The following is a 7788-nucleotide window of genomic DNA, read 5'->3' as shown; positions in this document are numbered from 1 at the left end:
GGGCCATTTCCCCAGGGGGGCAGCGTAGCCAGGGGCCAAAGCCTGGAGGCCAGGGTCAAGCCAAACTCCTGGTTAGAAGCGGAGTGAAGGCCCTGAGGGTTTGGCCTAGGAGCACATTAATCAAATCCCTCCAGGCGGCTTCTGCCTGTGGGGTGGGGCGGGATGGGTGCGGGAGCAGTGACGCCCCCTTTTCTACTAACGAAGGACCCCACAGGACCAGACGCTGCTCTCCATTACTCTGGTGTGAATCTAGATTAACCCCGTTGGCTTCAATGGCGTTACCCTGGATTCACTGGCCTTTGATCCTCAGCAAGGGCCAGATTCTGCCCCGAGGGGCGTCCCGGGGGAGCAAGGTGCTTCTTCACGTGAGTGAGATGTGATCTGAGACCCCTGCCCACGGCTCAAGCCCCGGCACCACACACAGCAGCTCAGGCTGGCCCTGGGTGGTCCCCCTGCAACAGGCCTTTGGCTCTGGGTCCGGTCGGTCCTCGCCAGTGGCTGCCTCTCTAACCAGGAGGGCTCCACCTGCTGAGATGACCTTGGCACAGCAGCTGGCCAGGCTTCGGCAGGAGAATGCACCGTGTTCCTGCTCCGAGGAGACATCTGCTCTGAGTTAGAGGGGAACCATGTTTATCCAATTAGTTTTACATGGCCCCTAACTCAACACTGGCAGAAAAAAGGGCTCAGGTGGCTTCCCTGTGTGTTGAAAGGCGTTCAGCAGCCAGGAATCCGCACAAACGCTGAGCGAGCCGGCTCCCTCCGAGCCCCCCCTGGCTGCCGCCTCCCCGGCATCAGCCTGTCTGGGGAGGGAGAAGGACACAGGCTGCATGGCTGGGAGCTGCACCTGGTCTGGGATGAACAAACAGCTCATAGGGTGGCCTTGGCTTCGCAGCACCTGCAGACCGAAGTCCAGGGGCCCTTTGTGCTGCATAACTAGCCACAGCCCGCCCCTAGCCGTCACTCCCGCTAACGAGCCCCATCGACTGCCCCGTAAGGTCAGTGCCAATGCAGCATGACCCCAACTCCCCCTCACCCGTGCCGGCCCCAGCCAGTGCTCTGACCTCTCGTCCTAAGGCCACGTCTCCCCACCCCACTAACCAGCCCCAGCCACTGCCCCACAAAGGAGTCACGCGACTGAACCCCCTGGGCCTGCAGGTGAGCTGTGCGCCGATCAGCCAGTCACAGAGCACAAGGGGCTGCCCCCAGTCACCCTCCAGCCAGGGGTATGGGCGGGCGCGTCTTCGGAGGAGCCCCAGACACGTGGTCGGCTGGCTTCATTACCAGGCCTAGTCCAGGCGCCACATGGCACCTTCCTGGAGACTCAGGGCTGCATCTGCCTTGCAATGAAGCAAACCGCAAGTCCCCTGGGTGGCTTGGCTCAGGGTGGAGCGTGCTGTGCCGGGACACGGGGCCCTATGAGCCACCCCTGGGTGCTACAGGTGAGGATGGGTGCGTCCCAGAATGCTGTGGCCTGCCCCTGGAGCAGGTCCGCACAGGTAGAGAGGAAGGAGAGAGGTGTGGTCTGCGCACAGGCCCCGGAGGGAGGGGAGCCGGGCTGGCTCCTGGCTCTGATTCTCCCCGAGCGACCTGCCACTTTTCCAAAGCAGACGCTAGCTTTGGGTGGCTCAGCCTAGCTGGAACCACCAGAATCTGGCACCCAGAATGAGGGGCTGCTTTGGAAAATGTTAGCTGGCCTCTCTGTATCTGTCTCTCTTCATCTGGCAGCTGGGGACAGTCTCCGGGTTAGGGTGGGCGGGGATGAATTCATTCGTGTTTGTAAAGTGCAGGAAGATCCCGGGACGGAAGGGCCACAAGGAACTGTATTTTCCCTTGGCCTTTGCAGACGGCAGGCTGCTCATGCAGCTGCTACGGTGATGCGCATTGTACATGGAGCAGCCGGGACAGATCCTGCAGGCCCCCCTATGGCTGCACTGCAGAGGATTATAGGGTTTGGAGGGGCGGGAGTGCCCACCTTAAACATGAAATCTCCTATTGCCATATAGTGCCTGCCCCATTCATCTCCTAGGGGACAATGGCGGCTTTCTCACCGGGCAGAGCCACCACCTGGCTGGCAGGGGCTGCGCCTGGCCTCTTGCCATCTCTGCACATGGAGCCCTGCTCCTAACCAGGCAGAAGGATGATAAAGCAGCACTGGTAATAAAAGAAACCCACCGTTCAAACGCTTCAGAGCACCAGCTCGCAGGGACCTGGGGGGCGAGGGACACACTCCCCATGTAACTGTGGTTTCAGTTGCCAACTTCCCACTCCCTGGGAAAAATCTCACTGGGGGAGAATTGTGCTAAGCCACAGGCTGCATGTCCTGGCTTGGCAGGGTGTGCGGGCTGCCAGGCAGGGAGGAACAACAACCCAGGGCCTGGCAGTGGCAGCTCAGGGACCTCCTGGGCGGCTAGCTGGAGTAATCCACCGGCCCGCTGGGCTATGCCGGCCAAGCTGGAGCTGCCGTCGGGGGCTCTGTGAAAGAGGAGCCAATAACCCCCCCCCCCCCATGCCGCTGCCCAGCCCTGGAAACCACCTCTCAGCTCTGCTACCCCAGGGCTGCCAACCCACCGGCGCCGAGGGGGCGTCTACACTGCATTCAAACACCCACGGCTGGGCCAGCTCGGCTGACTCGAGCTTGCCAGGCTATAAACGGCAGTGTGGACGTTCAGGCTTGGGCCTGAGCCTGGCTCTGGGATTCCAGGCGATCGGAGGGTCCCAGAGCCCGGGCTCCATCCATCCCGACCTCAAACGTCTTCTCTGCTGCAGCCCCTCAAACCCGCCCTGCAGCCCCCACCGCTGCCCCAATCCTGGCCCCCCGGGCAGCCCTGACAATGGCTCATAGGCCTGATCTGCAGCAACTCCACAGCCTCAGTCATGGGCTTCTCTTGAGCTGAGACCAGTCATCATGCCAAGTGCAGCCAAGCCGCCCGGAGCCACGGAGCAGGCTGACGCCACCAGGATCCTTCCACTTGTGACCACAGCCACATCATGCCTGTGTCCACAGCAAAGACAGGCCACGGGGCAGCTCTGTGCAGCGCGCCAGCCCCCCACCCCCCAATGCCAGCCACCCCCCGACAATCTCAAAGGTGCCTCTTCGCAGTCACCATCGGCAAGAGCGAATCCGCTGGAAAAGCCGCCCTGCACGGCCGCTCGCCCCCACCCCAGCCCCAGCCCCAGCCCCAGCATGGATGGAAGCATCTTTCCCCAACAAATAATTTGATGCAAGTTAATGGCTTGGAGTTGATGTAAAAATTACGCAAAGTACAGTCTGGAGAGAGAGGAGGGGGACCCTTTAGAAAGTATAATTGAGTTAATGGAACCTATAACAGCCCCTCGTTTTTTTGGTAATTGGCTGCTTTTGTCACTCCTGGCCATTTACATACTTCTATTTTCTTTTTGTTATTGATTTTTCTTTATAAAGTGAACCACTTTAAGGCAATTTTTAAAGCCCAAATGATTAATAAAACCCCATTTTCACTCTCATTAAGACAAAGAAATGAGAAGGAGTCTCAGCCCAGGCACTCAATTTGCTTAACAATCCCAGGAATGCTTTATTTTGGTCAGCGAGGAGGATTCTCCTATTTATTCTGCCTGGTTCATCATTGGTCACACACAGCGATGGAAACCAGGGGTGAGGAAGGACAGGAGGAGAGAGGGCGATGCAGCGCCATTTTAATTTGCTGGGTAAAAGAGAGCACAGCAGATTAGCTGCATGGGACCAACAGTTTGGCAGAAAGAGAAACATGCGACAGCCCTGATTCAGCGGGGGGCTGCAGTGGGTAGGGTCCGTCCCCCGGCAGGAAGAGTTCCAGCATGGGCCTCTGTCCCTGTGCAGGGGGCCAGGTCTCTGCCTGGGGTGACTGGCACCCTAAGGCATTAGCCCAGGGTGGGAACATGCGTTGGGTCCCACTGGCCCAAACCGTGTCAGAGGCTGCCCCATGCTGGCTGCATGCCATGGAGACAGGACGGCCGCTCCAGCTGTCTCTCACGCCCAGTACCCATTGAAATGTAGCTTTCACCAGACAGCCCCTGCTTCCCATAAAGACTCTGGGCTGTGCATGACCTGGGGGGGATGGAGCAGTAGCTGCTCTGGATGCCTGACCCTGCTAGCAGCATTCCCCTCCCTGCATGCAGAAAGCCCCTTGGGGAGACTGCACTGGGGGCATTGGAAGCTCCATCAGGCCTGAGGCTGCAGGACAATCCTGTTACACAAGGGAATGGGTGAGCTGCAGGGCCCGCCTCCCTCCATCCCTGGGCCACATTGCACAAGCCCTGGGAGTTGGCCTTGCATGTGTGAGCGGCTAAGGAGAGGGGCAGACTAGACCCACAGGGAGCATTGCTCTGGCAGAGCGGTGGGGCAGGGACTGAGCTGCATTAGCAGAGCTCTGCGTGGAGGACGCTGGCAGGCTGCCCACACTATGCCTGGGTCTGGCAAACATATTCAGCACCCTTGAGCGCTAAGGAATCTCCCTTAGATGGTGAGCTGGGCTGGGAGCTCAGCCCCAGGGCACTGCCCCAGAGAGCTCCACCGGCACAGACAGCCTGGGTGCCGGGCAGACGCCAGGAGTGGAGCTCTGCTCTGCACCTCCCCATCACCCGTTGGGTTCCCTTCTGTCTGGCCCAGCCCCCCAGAAGTTGCCGAAGCAGCGGTGAGGGGGATCACGCAGCTTGTCTCTGGGGGCAAGGGCAGGTTGTCTCTTTTCCTAAGAGCATCCTAATTAGCAAGTCCCCGGAAAGCGGCTGGATTGCAGAGATTGGGGGATGGGTGCTCGGGTCACTGGGGGAGGGGAACGCTCCAGCTGAGTCCTGGCTCCCCACCCCCGTGCCCCAATTCCCCCTCCCTCTGCCAGTGCCTTCCAGATTCAGAGCAATCAAATGACACCTGTTCAAAATGGGGCAGGACAGGCACAGAAAGGAGAGATGGCATCAGGGGTGTCTCCAATGAGCAGCAATTGGCATTGGCCAGGTCTTGCTTGGGGTCTAGTGTCACAGCCCATATAATGCCCCCAAGCCTCCCGCACTGATAATCCAGTTATTTGGCAATGCCACTAGCGCCACAGATGCCAGCTGGCCCTGGTGGCATAATGCCCCAGCGCCGGGGAACTTACTGAAATCAGGATACCCAGTCTGGGCCTGTGCATACGAGAACAGATTAGTGCACCACCTGTGCAGGCCCGTACTACACAGGATGCGTATGGACTGATGGTCCATACATGATGTGTAGGTAGATGCCCCATACGGGATCGGTGCACGTTGGTGCCATGTGTTGGATCTAAGCAGCATAAGCTGTTCACTGGATACTAGTGTCCTGCCAAGGGCTTATAGAGACCGGTCACTACAGTATATAGCTAAGGAAGATCTCCGCAGACTGACGCCCAGTACAGTATAGACTGATGCCTTACAAAGTGGTGACCCATATAAGATCTGTACAGACTCCAGCCTTGAGTCTCTTCCCCGGCTCTTCTCTTCCACTAGCTGTTTGTTCCACAAGACTTTGCTGGGACGCCCTGCAGCACTGACGCTGAGCCCTGAGGGTGGAAAGCCATTTCTTCCCGGCGATATCATTCCCAGTGTTCATTTACAGTTAGCATGAATAACCGGCCCAGACTGAGGGCTATAAAAGCAAGAAGAACGTGGCGGCAGCCTCAGCAGCGCTACTTGAAAGCAACACAAAACCCAGCTGGGAAGCGTAACAATTAAAGTGAATAAGATTGCAGGCTAGAGACGCTCACAATGCACATGTCTCTTGGCAGCGGGAGAGACCAGAGCCGATCCAAATAATTAGCTCACACTCGGCAGACTTTGGGGGTGGCGAGAGTGGTTCACTTGGGGGGGGGGAACTAGGGAGTGGCAGAAAGAGAGAGTGGGGTGAGTGGGGGAGGAGAGGCCAAGAAGGGACATAAAGACTTTTGCAGTGAGGAAGGGAGACAGCCACCAAAGGGTTGCTAGGTGACAGGGTCCTGCCCTCAATAAAATTTGGTTCCAATGATGTAATGCTTGTGATGTCCTATCCTGGCAAAGAGGGGTGTGTGGGCGGAGTCTCAGCAGACCTGGAACTGGCTCCTTTGCTCGTGTAGTTGAACTGAGTGTCTAGGGTGACCAGAGATCAAGTGTGAAAAATCGGGACGGGGTGGGGGGTAATAGGAGCCCATATTAAAAAAAGCCCCAAATATCGGGACTGTCCCTATACGATCAGGACATCTGGTCACCCTCTGAGTGTCCCTCCCAGCACAGCGCCCCCTGGCGGCCCTGCCCTGCACAATGCCCCTTGCTGGGAGGGATGCGGAGACTGTGTAGGTCCAGGGACACCACCTGGCGCCCCGCTGCCGGGGTAGATGCCTCGTCTTTGCCTGCCCCACAGAGCACTCAGGCGGGGCTCTAGCGGGAGGCTGCAGGACTCCGGGACATGCAGGGAATCGCTCTGTGCGGCACCTGGGCTCGCCAGGGCTCGGATGGCGCGTGGCAGAGGAACTGCAGGGTGCTGCTGCTGCTGCGGGGCCCTGAAGGCCCAGGGTGGGGCCCTGACGGAATCTTGGATGCCCCTCCCCCGGCCCCTCTGGCATGGAGACCTGTGACCTTGGCCCCGTCCCATGGAGCAGCTTCCTGTGGGCACCTGAGAATTCCAGCCTCAGAGGGCCTGGCGTGTCCCCCAGCCTCCAGCCTGGCACGTCCCTCGCCCTGCCCGTTCCCCACCCATTGAATACTCCTGACGGGTGCCGCCGCCCGCAGCACGAGGTGACGGAGAAAGGGACCCTCCGCACACGGCTGACAGGCCTGGCACCCACTCCCTGTTAGAGCCGCAATGGGCACTGAGAATCCAGGACAGCGCACAGGCCCATGGGGCTGGGGAGGGGGGGGTGTATCCCTCAGTCCTGAGACCCTTCCCCGCCTTCCCGAGGGTGCCGTGGGCTGCTCCCATGACAGCGCCCCTGTGGAGCCGCACACTCAGCCCTGCGCTCTCCTTCCCTCTGAATGAAGGGCAGCACTGGGCACTTCGCAGAGCCCCGGTCACAGGTCACTGCCATGGGGGTGTTGGGGGAGGAGGGGGAAGTACCAAACGCACCTCCCAACCCCCAGCCCCTTCAAGGGCGATCGCAAACGCCACGGAATGACCCAGCAAAGCCGCCGAAGAGCCGCCGCCCCCGGAACAAGCCTCAGCGCCCGGAAGCCTGCGGAATATTAGAGCCGCTAATAATTGTGATTGAAATTAAACCGGGACCCGGCTAAACACTGTAATCTTGTTGCATGGAGAAAAGTCCCCACTTAACACGTCGCTCCCGCTGACAGCAGCCCTCTCCGGGGGCCTCGGCGCGATTCTAATCACTGAAGCTTTTAGAGAACTGCCAGGCGGGTTCCTGCTGCAGCACCCTGAGCCCCAGCACAGACCGGCTGCGCCTGCCAGGTTAACGGCACAGGATGGGCCCAGGGTCAGGGTGAGCAATGGCTGTGCAATGCTGCCCCGGAGCTCCACCGGTGCCCCTCGACTCCGACCCGCAGCCGCCTGCTAGCCCAGCCCTGGGTTCCCCCCTCCCCACAGCTCTGCCAGTGCCCCTCGACCCCGAACCACCGCCACCCGCTAGCCCAGCCCTGGGTTCCCCCCGCCCCCCAGCTCTGCCAGTGCCCCTCGACCCCGAACCACCGCCCCCTGCTAGCCCAGCCCTGGGTTCCCCCCGCCCCCCAGCTCTGCCAGTGCCCCTCGACCCGACCCACAGCCGCCCGCTAGCCCAGCCCTGGGTTCCCCCCACCCCCCAGCTCTGCCAGTGCCCCTCGACCCGACCCACAGCCGCC

The sequence above is a fragment of the Mauremys mutica genome, chromosome 12, assembly GCF_020497125.1.
Source record: "Mauremys mutica isolate MM-2020 ecotype Southern chromosome 12, ASM2049712v1, whole genome shotgun sequence".
In the NCBI taxonomy this organism is placed as follows: domain Eukaryota; kingdom Metazoa; phylum Chordata; order Testudines; family Geoemydidae; genus Mauremys; species Mauremys mutica.
Note: the sequence above shows the minus strand (reverse complement) of the source record.